The sequence below is a fragment of the Nerophis ophidion genome, linkage group LG04 (genome assembly GCF_033978795.1).
Source record: "Nerophis ophidion isolate RoL-2023_Sa linkage group LG04, RoL_Noph_v1.0, whole genome shotgun sequence".
NCBI classification, from domain to species: domain Eukaryota; kingdom Metazoa; phylum Chordata; class Actinopteri; order Syngnathiformes; family Syngnathidae; genus Nerophis; species Nerophis ophidion.
This window is the reverse complement of record NC_084614.1, coordinates 34,032,826-34,046,695: the sequence shown is the minus strand read 5'-3', so window position 1 is coordinate 34,046,695 and position 13,870 is coordinate 34,032,826. Positions and strand designations below refer to the sequence as shown.

General features: G+C 42.4%; 1 protein-coding gene across 2 annotated transcripts in view; it reads left to right on the top strand.

The window, feature by feature from the left end:
• The first annotated feature begins 676 nt into the window (after positions 1 to 676).
• slc8a4a (solute carrier family 8 member 4a) overlaps positions 677 to 13,870 on the top strand; it is a 120,162-nt gene continuing 106,968 nt past the window's right edge. Inside the window, exons 1-2 of one of the 2 annotated variants that reach the window (XM_061897891.1) lie at positions 677 to 794; positions 1,559 to 1,603. The gene's annotated coding sequence lies outside the window, so the exon portion shown is untranslated. Of the gene's footprint in view, positions 795 to 911; positions 1,415 to 1,558; positions 1,604 to 13,870 lie in introns of those variants that run through there. The other variant, XM_061897890.1, reaches the window with a different exon arrangement.

Sequence of the window (13,870 nt, the reverse complement as noted above, 5' to 3'; positions counted from 1 at the left end):
TTGATCCTGCGCTCGGTATCTTTCTGTGTGGATTTTGCATGTTCTCCCCGTGACTCCGTGGGTTCCCTCCGGGTACTCCGGCTTCCTCCCACCTCCAAAGACATGCACCTGGGGATAGGTTGATTGGCAACACTAAATTGGCCCTAGTGTGTGAATGTGAGTGTGAATGTTGTCTGTCTATCTGTGTTGGCCCTGCGATGAGGGGCGACTTGTCCAGGGTGTACCCCGCCCAATCAAATAGTTTGGGGACCAATGGTTTAAACTATTTTCCATTAAGACTATCAAGTGTTTTTGATCTGATTACTCGATTAATCGAACAAACTAATTTATCGATTATTCCATTACTAAAATAATAGGTAGTTGCGTCCCCTAAAAAAAAACAGAAAAATTCTGGCAATTGAGTTTTTTACATTTACTGTTTTCTTAGAATTTTTTTTACACAGCATGTGAAGACAATTTTGCGAGATGATTCTGATGTTTTGGTTTTCCCTTACAGAAAGTCAAATTAGCCATAAAACCGGCATTCTATATAATGTTCTACCATTAAAAAAATGGTTACGAATGAAACAATTTGAATAATGGCTGGACTGTGCAGGTGTACCTAACGCTGTGTCTGGTGGAGGATGACAACAGGTGATGCTGAGTGATGATGTCAAACAAAAGGGAGTAAAAGAGTCGTTCATCGTGGACTCCTAATGCGCAGTCAGGAGGTCCTCCCTTGTCTCCACTGCAGTGTTGCTGCTTCTCCTCCTTCTCGCTGCGCGTCTCTTCTGCCAAATCTGTCCACCGCTACTGTAAGAATTGCTTTTTTTTTTTGCACACACACACACACACACACACACACACACACACACACACACACACACACACACACACACACACACACACACACACACACACACACACAGGCACACACACAGGCACACACACAGTCGCACACACACACACTCCTCTCCCTTTCTTACATGCACCATCCCCGCATGCTCCATATCCATCTTGTCCTGGTCCTTGTGACGCAATGTTCTCGCTCCATCAGCATCCTCTCGTTCATTTTGGCTTATCCTGCGCTCACAAGAGGGGGGTCTCAGTAGACGGGTTGGATGCAAACACAGTGGCTTCCTAGGAGGACACTTTGGTGGAATTGGAAGGAGGAGATTTTACGCACCACAAATGCAGATCACATGCCTGCATGTGTAATATATCTATACATTTATTTTTCCTCCCGCTGTGGAGCATGGAGGCTTTTTTCCCATCAAGATTAACCCGACTGGATGTGTTAAGTTTGATGTAAAAAAAAAAAAAAAAAAAAAAAAGAGTGTGGGGGTGATTCTCACACACAAGCGCAAGCAAGGCAGCATCAGTGGATCTTCTCTTCTGCACGCTAGACCCAACACAAGCAGATGTTGGTCTTATTGTGAGTACATTGTGTTGCTGCATCAGTTAGTCTCTCTTGCATGCTCATAATTCACTCATTCACTTTTTCCATCATGCATCTGTGCTCTGTTTAAGTGTCTGCCTCTAATCTAAACAACTTTATCTAAAATGCTCATTCCTACAGGCAGAAATGAAAAGTACGTCATTGCACCGCTGAAGACTCAACAAGGTGAGTAAAAATGTCCAATGTAGAGAGGCATTTGTTGGATTTTTCCCTTTTCTGCATTGAGCCATATACATATCCATACCTGTTGTTATCCTATACATCAGGGGTAGGGAACCTATGGCTCTAGAGCCAGATGTGGCTCTTTTGATGACTGCAGCTGGCTCTCGGATAAATCTGAGCTGACATTGCTTAACACGAATGATTCCACTTGTAATCACAGTGTTAAAAATAACGTTCAATATATAAAACATTTTCATGCTTTTTTATCTTCAAGAAGTTGCGTTAATGGTAAAAAGGTATTTATTTATTATTGGTTAGTGTGGGGCTTGCTCTCCTGGGGGTTCTTCAGACCACCAAGCACTGACATGAGAGCCTGTTTCAGGGTTACAATATTGTTTTAATTTTCAATAAGTCTCTCAGTTGCTTTCAAGCAATTGTATTTTTCTCTTTCGTTCTCGCGCGCGCTCTGGCTCCAGCTCCAACCCTGTCTCTCCTCCTGGCTGCTGCTTATAACAGAGCGACAGGTGATTAGATATCAAGGCTCAGGTGGGCCATCTACGCGCCTGTCGCTGATTTCGAGGTTGGTCCTGGCAACACCCCGCTTCGCTGCAGGCCCGCAGGCCACGCCCCTCCACAGTTGGCTTCAGAATAACGATGTTATTACAAAGAATAAGAGACCTATTGTACTCTAGAAATGTTGGTCTTACTTAAAAATGCACACGTTTAGTTGTGTTCAGTGTTAAAAAAATATATATTATATGGCTCTTACGGAAATACATTTTAAAATATTTGGCTTCAGGGCTTCACGGTGGCAGAGGGGTTAGTGCATCTGCCTCACAATACGAAGGTCCTGCAGTCCTGGGTTCAAATCCAGGCTCGGGATCTTTCTGTGTGGAGTTTGCATGTTCTCCCCGTGAATGCGTGGGTTCCCTCCGGGTACTCCGGCTTCCTCCCACTTCCAAAGACATGCACCTGGGGATAGGTTGATTGGCAACACAAAAAAATTGGCCCTAGTGTGTGAATTTGAGTGTGAATGTTGTCTGTCTATCTGTGTTGGCCCTGCGATGAGGTAGTGACTTGTCCAGGGTGTACGACGCCTTCCGCCCGATTGTAGCTGAGATAGGCGCCAGCGCCCCCCGCGACCCCAAAAGGGAATAAGCGGTAGAAAATGGATGGATGGAATATTTGGCTTCTTTGCTCTTTCAGCCAAAAAGGTTCCCGACCCCTACTGTACATAGTCCGTCTAGCAGGATGTTACCACACTCAAATGGTAAATTATGATTATACACTGTAAACAAATACCAGGATTTTATAGCATTGAACAGTTTTTTCACAGTAAAATATTGTGATCCAAATGTACTGTATTGTTACAACACATACATATAAACAAATACGATGTCCTTATATTTCACAGTAATTAACTGTTATTTCACAGCAAAATCACAACAATCCATCCATCCATCCATCCATATTCTACCGCTTATTCCCTTCGGGGTCGCGGGGGGCGCTGGTGCCTATCTCAGCTACAATCGGGCGGCAGGCGGGGTACACCCTGGACAAGTGGCCACCTTATCGCAGGGCCAAATCACAACAAATGACTGTAAATTCAAACTGCTTTGTCTCTTCAGGGGTTCAGTAGACAAAGTTGCCCACTCTGGTACAGAAAGGAGCGGTATGCTGTTCAAACAAGAGATTAATCAAAAACAAACTACAACTGTGAAGTTACTGCATTTAGTTGTAACTTTATTGTAATTAACGGTAAAAGTACAAGTAACAGCAAATTGCTCTAGAGATATTTCACAGTAAATTACTGTCAATCAGGGGTGACCAAAATTTGGTGTCCAGCGTCTTCAATTTGACCGGTACCAATTCAATAAACAATCCGACCAGGAGCAATCCTTTTCGATTTATGGTGGTAAGTGGTAGTAACTCTGCTTTTAATTGTACCTTTAACCTGATAAAGTGCTACATGTACTTATTTGACCCATTTCAGAACAACCTTCCCGAGTCACAGTGCAAAAAAAAAGTAAACCAGTCAGCACAAAAATTCAAAAAACATGGTCACACATACCAAAACCTGCTTATTGAACTTTGTAAAAAAAATTTTTTTTTAAAGGTCCTTTTCTTCACACTTATCCATGTTTGACACATTTTAGCTGCTTAATGTTTCTGATTAAATACAAAACTTTAAAAAGTTGTCACAGACATAAACAAGGTAGGAGTTGAACATTCACATACTCTTAATAACCAATTATAATATATGTTTTATTATATATCCCTTATTTTATTCTAATAATATGTACTCGTATATAAGCGGTATAAGATAAATGGATGTATATATGTACAGGCTTTATATATATATATATATATATATATATATATATATTAAGGGTGTGGGAAAAAATCGATTCGAATACGAATCGCGATTCTCACGTTGTGCAATTCAGAATCGATTCTCATTTTTAAAAAAATAGATTTTTTATTTTTGTTTTATTTTTTAATCAATCCAACAAACCAATACACAGCAATACCGTATAAATTCAATCCAATTCCAAAACCAAACCTGACCCAGCAACAATCAGAATTGCAATAAACAGAGCAATTGAGAGGAGACACAAACACGACACAGAACAAATCAAAAGTAGTGAAACAAAAATGAATATTATCAACAACAGTATCAATATTAGTTATAATTTCAGCATAACAGTGATTATAAATCCCTCATTGACATTATCATTAGACATTTATAAAAATTAAATAAAAAAGAACGATAGTGTCACAGTGGCTTACACTTGCATCGCATCTCATAAGCTTGACAACACACTGTGTCCAATGTTTTCACAAAGATAAAATAAGTCATTTTTTTTATTTGTTTAATAGTTAAAACAAATGTACATTATAACAATAAGTTGACAAAACATTTTCCTTTACAATTATAAAAGCTTTTTAAAAAAATCTACTACTCTGCTTGCATGTCAGCAGACTGGGGTAGATCCTGCTGAAATCCTATGTATTGAATACAGAATCGTTTTGAATCGGAAAAATATCGTTTTTCAATCGAGAATCTATATATATATATATATATATATATATATATATATATATATATATATATATATATATATATATATATATATATATATATAGAGGGGGTGCCCAAATATGCGGCCCTCTCCAAGGTTTCTCATAGTCATCATTGTCACCGACATCCCACTGGGTGTGCGTTTTCCTTGCCCTTTTGTGGGCTCTACCGAGGATGTCGTTGTGATTTGTGTTGTGGTTTGTGCAGCCCTTTGAGACACTAGTAATTTAGGGCTATATAAAAAATCATTGATTGATTGATTTATACAAACATTATACATACACATATATGTACCTTATACACACATATCTATATATACACATACACATATATATATATATGTATGTATATATACATATATATATATATGTATGTATGTCTATATATGTATATATATATATATATATATATATATATATATATTTATAGTTACTTTGCAGGCAGAGTTGCAAAACCATATAGTGTGGTCTTTTTTTTATCACTGTAAATGTTTTCCGGACATGACCGCAATGATTTAAATTCTGAAAAGTTGGAATCATTCATTACAAATCATTCATCATTGCTACAAGATAACAAATTATGTTTAATGACATACCAAATATGTGTTTTAACTTTGTGAGAGCCATCTAATAAAATAGCATAGCTGAGATAGGCGCCAGCGCCCCCCGCGACCCCAAAAGGGAATAAGCGGTAGAAAATGGATGGATGGATAGCACCCTTAACACTATTTTACTCCAATAGTTGTGCTGCCTGAGGCTGGGCCCATCAGTGGCCACGATACTGAACAGCTCGCTCTGATTGGTTTGGTCTCGTCAAGTGACTAAAACTGCTGTAGTATTGATAGTTTTACTTCATTTGGGCATTTTTCTGCTTGTAACGCTCAATTTAGGGCCAAAAAATTGTCACATATGCATTAAATAAAAATCTGCGATGTTTAAAGTGTAGTGTGGCGAGGGATGACTGTCATCGTCATGTAACATTATGAACTACCTTTCATATATTATCATATTATATGCCAACAATCTGATGGACGAATCGTTTTGCGGATATTAAGGGTTCGGCTATCCGAGCAGGCAAAGGACGTTAAAACAATGTTGAAAACTTTTTGAAATCGGTTCTGAGGTTGTGCAGCTCAAACCTCAAAACGTTGGAACAAAATGCTTTGTGACAACGTTCAATCAATTTTGGGTTCTGACGTTGATTTGCTCCTCTCTGAGCTGCTACCTTACCGTGGTAGAGGAGTTTGCGTGTCCCAATGATCCTAGGAGCTATGTTGTCTGGGGGTTTTCATGCCCCCTGGTAGGGTCTCCCAAGACAAACAGGTCCTAGGTGAGTGATCAGACAAAGAGCAGCTCAAAGACTTCTATGGAATTACAACGAAATGAACCCAGATTTCCCTCGCCCGGACGTGGGTCACCGGGGCCCCGCTCTGGAGCCAGGCCCGGAGTTGGGGCACGATGGCGAGCGCCTGGTGGTCGGGCCTGTTCCCATGGGGCCCGGCCGGGCACAGCCCGAAGAGGCAACGTGGGTCATCCCTCCAATGGGCTCACCACTCATAGGAGGGGCCATAGAGGTTGGGTGCATTGTGAGCTGGGCGGCAGCCGAAGGCAGGGCACTTGGCGGTCCGATCCTCGGCTACAGAAGCTAGCTCTTGGGACGTGGAACGTCACCTCACTGGGGGGGAAGGAGCCTGAGCTAGTGCGCGAGGTAGAGAAGTTCCGGCTGGATATAGTCGGACTCACCTCGACGCACAGCGAGGGCTCTGGAACCAGTTCTCTCGAGAGGGACTGGACCCTCTTCCACTCTGGCGTTGCCGGCAGTGAGAGGCGACGGGCTGGGGTGGCAATTCTGGTTGCCCCCCGGCTCAAAGCCTGTACGTTTGAGTTCAACCCAGTGGACGAGAGGGTAGCTTCCCTTCGCCTTCGGGTGGGGGGACGGGTCCTGACTGTTGTTTGTGCTTACGCACCAAACAGCAGTTCAGAATACCCACCCTTTTTGGGTACACTCGAGGGAGTACTGGAAAGTGCTCCTCCGGGTGATTCCCTTGTCCTACTGGGAGACTTCAACGCTCATGTTGGCAACGACAGTGAAACCTGGAGAGGCGTGATTGGGAAGAATGGTCGCCCGGATCTAAACCCGAGTGGTGTTTTGTTATTGGACTTTTGTGCTCGTCACAGTTTGTCGATAACAAACACCATGTTCAAACATAAGGGTGTCCATATGTGCACTTGGCACCAGGACACCCTAGGCCGCAGTTCCATGATCGACTTTGTAGTTGTGTCATCGGATTTGCGGCCTTATGTTTTGGACACTCGGGTGAAGAGAGGGGCGGAGCTTTCTACCGATCACCACCTGGTGGTGAGTTGGCTGCGATGGTGGGGGAGGATGCCGGACAGACCTGGCAGGCCCAAGCGCATTGTGAGGGTCTGCTGGGAACGTCTAGCAGAGTCTCCTGTCAGAGAGAGTTTCAATTCACACCTCCGGGAGAACTTTGAACATGTCACGAGGGAGGTGCGGGACATTGAGTCCGAGTGGACCATGTTCCGAACCTCTATTGTCGAGGCGGCTGATTGGAGCTGTGGCCGCAAGGTTGTTGGTGCCTGTCGTGGCGGTAATCCCAGAACCCGTTGGTGGACACCAGCAGTGAGGGATGCCGTCAAGCTGAAGAAGGAGTCCTATCGGGTTCTTTTGGCTCATAGGACTCCGGAGGCAGTGGACGGGTACCGACGGGCCAAGCGGTGTGCAGCTTTAGCGGTCGCGGAGGCAAAAACTCGGACATGGGAAGAGTTCGGGGAAGCCATGGAAAACGACTTCCGGACGGCTTCGAAGCGATTCTGGACCACCATACGGCGCCTCAGGAAGGGGAAGCAGTGCACTATCAACACCGTGTATGGTGCGGATGGTGTTCTGCTGACTTCGACTGCGGATGTTGTGGATCGGTGGAGGGAATACTTCGAAGACCTCCTCAATCCCACCAACACGTCTTTCTTTGAGGAAGCGGTGCCTGGGGAATCTGTAGTGGACTCTCCTATTTCTGGGGCTGAGGTCGCTGAGGTAGTTAAAAAGCTCCTCGGTGGCAAGGCCCCAGGGGTGGATGAGGTCCGCCCGGAGTTCCTTAAGGCTCTGGATGCTGTGGGGCTGTCTTGGTTGACAAGACTGCAGCATCGCGTGGACATCGGGGGCGGTGCCTCTGGATTGGCAGACCGGGGTGGTGGTCCCTCTCTTTAAGAAGGGGGACCGGAGGGTGTGTTCCAACTATCGTGGGATCACACTCCTCAGCCTTCCCGGTAAGGTTTATTCAGGTGTACTGGAGAGGAGGCTTCGCCGGATAGTCGAACCTCGGATTCAGGAGGAACAGTGTGGTTTTCGTCCTGGTCGTGGAACTGTGGACCAACTCTATACTCTCGGCAGGGTTCTTGAGGGTGCATGGGAGTTTGCCCAACCAGTCTACATGTGCTTTGTGGACTTGGAGAAGGCATTCGACCGTGTCCCTCGGGAAGTCCTGTGGGGAGTGCTCAGAGAGTATGGGGTATCGGAATGTCTTATTGTGGCAGTCCGCTCCCTGTATGATCAGTGTCAGAGCTTGGTCCGCATTGCTGGCAGTAAGTCGGACACGTTTCCAGTGAAGGTTGGACTCCGCCAAGGCTGTCCTTTGTCACCGATTCTGTTCATAACTTTTATGGACAGAATTTCTAGGCGCAGTCAAGGCGTTGAGGGGTTCCGGTTTGGTGGCCACGGGATTAGGTCTCTGCTTTTTGCAGATGATGTAGTCCTGATGGCTTCATCTGGCCGGGATCTTCAGCTCTCACTGGATCGGTTCGCAGCCGAGTGTGAAGCGACCGGAATGAGAATCAGCACCTCCAAGTCCGAGTCCATGGTTCTCGCCCGGAAAAGGGTGGAGTGCCATCTCCGGGTTGGGGAGGAGACCCTGCCCCAAGTGGAGGGGTTCAAGTACCTAGGAGTCTTGTTCACGAGTGGGGGAAGAGTGGATCGTGAGATCGACAGGCGGATCGGTGCGGCGTCTTCAGTAATGCGGACGTTGTATCGATCCGTTGTGGTGAAGAAGGAGCTGAGCCGGAAGGCAAAGCTCTCAATTTACCGGTCGATCTACGTTCCCATCCTCACCTATGGTCATGAGCTTTGGGTCATGACCGAAAGGATAAGATCACGGGTACAAGCGGCCGAAATGAGTTTCCTCCGCCGGGTGGCGGGGCTCTCCCTTAGAGATAGGGTGAGAAGCTCTGCCATCCGGGAGGAACTCAAAGTAAAGCCGCTGCTCCTCCACATCGAGAGGAGCCAGATGAGGTGGTTCGGGCATCTGGTCAGGATGCCACCCGAACGCCTCCCTAGGGATGTGTTTAGGGCACGTCCAGCTGGTAGGAGGCCACGGGGAAGACCCAGGACACGTTGGAAAGACTATGTCTCCCGGCTGGCCTGGGAACGCCTCGGGATCCCCCGGGAAGAGCTAGACGAAGTGGCTGGAGATAGGGAAGTCTGGGCTTCCCTGCTTAGGCTGCTGCCCCCGCGACCCGACCTCGGATAAGCGGAAGATGATGGATGGATGGATGGATGGATGGATGGACGTTGATTTGACCATTGATTTTTAGTCATTTTCCAACCGATATTTTACAACACAAATACAACGTTGAAACAATATGCTTTTTGACAACGATTATTCAATGTCAGGTTGTGACGTTGATTTGACCATAGAAATTTGGTCATTGCCCAACAACGTGGATCCAATGTTAGACATTAACGTTGTTGCCATTTACAAGTACAACTTTTTTGCAACGTTATTTCTAAGTCTGTTTTAAAGTACATGTATCTATAATTAACATTCTGTCAATGTCTCGTGCCTGCTAGGATTGTCAAATTAATTTCAAAAAAGGTTTCAGTAACAAAATTCGTTTTTTCATCAAATAATATCGCCACACACGTTCAGGTTTTTACGGGCCATGTAAAATGAGGTGGGCCCCTCAAGCCTTAAGTTTGACATTTGGCCATAGTGAAATACATTTTGAATCATTCACAGGACAAAACAATGCGATAATATTGTAATGACAACGTACACTACCTTGTTGGCTATTCATGATACGTGCCATGTCTCTGCTCAAGTATATTCTCACCAGTTGGTGTGCTTCGTTTACCCTAGAAACGTCGCCCACTCAACATGTGTGCGTTACTTCATGCCAAAAAATGGCATTCATTTCGGTGAAATGATTGTGTGGTGGATATCGGAAATCCAGGATTGAATTGCTGCATTTTCTTCACACCTGATAATGTCTTCGAAGCATCATATCGTCTAAGCCAGAGGTCAATTTGCTGATCTACCACAGCAGCTGAGAATAAATGTGTATTTGTCATGTCCCACCAAAAGGGCATGTGTCTTTCATTTGTGCGACTGCACCGCCTCACCTTGAAACGCATGTGACTGTACTGCCAAAACGTGCCCTGACGGGCCAGCAATGGTGTTTACGTCTCTTCCCCGCTGCATGTCAATGAGCGCACCTAGTGCAGCTTAGGCATCGTCACATCCCCTCAGCGGCAAGCAGGCAACCTATTTTTGAGGCAGTCTTAAAATTTTGATCAGGCGCATCAGGTTACACCTTCGCTGGCGTGCTGTTTTCTCTCCCGGTTCATATTGATGACGCTTATGTGAAGCCTCTGTGTGGCATCGCCTCTCCACTCTGAGTTATTCAGCCAAGCTGTTCAAATGGCCATTTAGCTGCAGAAAGAATCCAGCGTGAATATGTTTTCTATGACATAGTTAATTACGTAATATTATCTGGCACATTTTTTTTGTTGATCTTAAAATATAGTGTAGTGTTTACATCTGACAAATGTGTCCCTTAATTATAGTGTAATCTATAATAGGAAACTTAGGAAGGTACTTTTTGTGTCTGCTTCTTTTGGTTAGCATGTATTTTCTTTATTGATATAAATAAACTAGTGTTGTAACAATACCAGTGTTTTGGTACCCGTACTGAAATTATTTTGATACTTTTCAGTACCATCTGTATTTTTCTAAATAAAGAGGAGCACAAAAAAATTGCATTATTGGCTTGATTTTAACAAAAAAATCTTAGGGTACAATAAACATATGAAATATGTTTCTTATTTCAAGTTTGTCCTTAAATAAAATAGTGAATATACTAAACAACTTGTCTTTTAGTAGTAAGTAAACAGACAAAGACTCCTAACTAGTCTGCTGACATATGCAGTAACATATTGTATCATTGATTATTCTATTATTTTGTCAACATTTTTAAGGACAAGTGGTAGTAAATGAATTATTAATCTACTTGTTTACTTACTGTTAATATCTGCTTACTTTCTCTTTTAACGTGTTCTAGCTACACTTCTGTTAAAATGAAATAATCACTTATTCATCTGTTGTTTGATACTTTACATTAGTTTTGGATGATACCACAAATTTGGGTATCAATCTGATACCAAGTAGTTACATGATCATACATTGGTCATATTCAAAGTCTTCATGTGTCCAGGAACATATTTCCTGACTTTATAAACAGTGAGTTTTTTTAGCCCTTATGTGGGCCTACCGAGGATGTCGTAGTGGTTTGTGTTGTGGTTTGTGCAGCCCTTTGAGACACTAGTGATTTAGGGCTATATAAGTAAACATTGATTGATTGATTGATTGAATATACATTTAAAAAAAAAACGAAAGAAGATGTTGTGATGCCAAAAAATGGCTTTGGGGGTGTACCGTACTTTTCAGAGATGGCATCGTAACAAAAATTATTTATTAGTATCGCACTTCTGTACTGTATAGTGTACAACCCTAATATAAACATGACAATGGGAAATCGATTTTAATCATCTTAATCAATAGACTTTAAAAGGAGAAAAACATCTAACCTCACAAAGTGTAAAAAGCTATGATTACTAACGCCCTGTCTAATATTGAATCAACATTTTCAACTAGATTGGTTCAAGCTGCAGTAACACTCCCCGTCTCTCTTTAATTAAAATTGTTCACACGCGACAAAGGAAGCTAACAAGCAAGTTAAATAGAGTTTAAAATAAGTCAATGACAAAACTGGGCAACAGCAAAACCAAGATGTCCACGAACACGTACGCGTTTTTCATACTCTGCACTTGTTTCAACACTCATGTCGACACACTTGCTCCTCCTAGCATGACGTGCACCACCATAGAAAAGATCTAACCTCACGGAGCGTAAAAAGCTATGATTGAGAACAAATTATTTTCTGATTTCGATTAACATTTGCAATAAAAATGACTTGTAACTGATATATATATTACTTCCAGCTGCAATATCACTCCCTTTTCATCTTTTATGACCATTTTTCACTCGCGATTAAGGAAGCTAACAAGGTAGTTCAGTAGAGTTCATAAAATAAGTAAATGACAAAATTGGGCGATGGAAAAACCAAGAAGTTAAAAATGGTCAAGTTTTTCATACACAGCACTTACTAGATTTTAAGCATTGTGTCGACACAGATTGGCTTCCTCCTAGTACAGTTCCTTTTAAATACAGGGGGGAGGGGGTGGGGGGCTACCAGGGTGTGACGCTGGGGAACATGCTTTATCAGTATCATGCTTCAAACCCTGCTCTGAAAACCTGTACCTACTAAACGTGCTCATTTCAATTAAAAATAAACAATTAGGACAAATTGTTTTCATTCCTTTTTGGGTTTTTTTTGGACGGCGTGGCGCAGTCGGATAGTGGCCGTGCGCAACCCGAGGGTCCCTGGTTCAAATCCCACCTAGTACCAACCTCGTCACGTCCGTTGTGTCCTGAGCAAGACACTTCACCCTTGCTCCTGATGGGTGCTGGTTGGCGCCTTGCATGGCAGCTCCCTCCATCAGTGTGTGAATGGGTAAATGTGGAAGTAGAGTCAAAGCGCTTTGAGTGCCTTGAAGGTAGAAATACGCCATACAAGTACAACCCATTTATTTATTTATAGGTTAAAATATTTTGTATGTTGCGGTTCTGAGTAATGTTGCTGATTAATTTTAATTTCTTATTTCTAACTGAATTTATTTTATTTAATTTGCGGTGTCAAACGGTTTAAGTCGGTCAAAAAATGTTAACAGTTTAAATAAAGATTTTTTTTTTTCCAGGGAAATTGATGCACTTTACATTTTTTTCTGTTAGTTATTTGCGTGTACGAAGATTTTCGCAAACACTTTGTTCTTTGATTTATTGATTGAGGAGTTTATTGACATCTTAAATAATTGAATCCATGTAATGCTTTAAAAAGGCAAATGGATGGTACACAAATCCAAAAATCTTGTTTCCATTGTGGTCCAATAAATATTTATCACATTTGAAACATTCAATAATAAAAGATATATAATCTGTAACATATATATAAAAAAATATCTGAAAAAAAATGGATAAATTATGTACATATACACAGTATACATTTCAGGTGATTTGAAAAGCAATATATACAAAAAATGGGGGCATGGGGGTGTGTGTACACTATGTACATGACACTATGTACATGACTATGCACATGTTGACTCCAGGCGTGTGCAAAACAGAATGAGAAAATACAGTTTATATACACTATAACCACATATAAACCTGTTTCAGGTTTCGAAGAGTTGTTGGGGATCAATTTTGTTTCAAATCAGGTAGAGGTTGAGCTGAGCCATGATTTTGCGGCAGTTTTAAAACTCAGTAGGGAAGTTCGAATTTTAAGCTCTGTTAGTAGTGTATTCCACTGTGTGGTGGCAAAATAGTAGTTTTTTCCCATTAGAGTCTTGAGTTTGGGGGGGGACAAGGTCTGAGGAACTCCCGCTCGTGTAGTACCTGTGAGCATCACTTACTCTAGTTCAGGGGTGTCAAACTCAAATACAGAGTGGGCCAAAATTTAAAACTGAACAAAGCCGCGGGCCGAGGTTGAACAAATTAACCTTTTAATAGGGACCCAAACAAGTTTTTCATTGAATATTGAACAAGCAAGGCTTATATAACTTTATAGTGACATGCAAAATTGAGTTTAAAATAATAATAACAATAATAATTAAAAAATATCAATGGCATATCAAATCAAATTTAAATAAAAAATGAATGTTTCTTTTGTATTTGCAGCCTTCTGAGGTAAATATCAACATGAACTTTTTCCACAGGCTAATACATTTGAAAATAAAATAACAATGAATAAATCAACCATTCAGGCCTTTTTACTGCT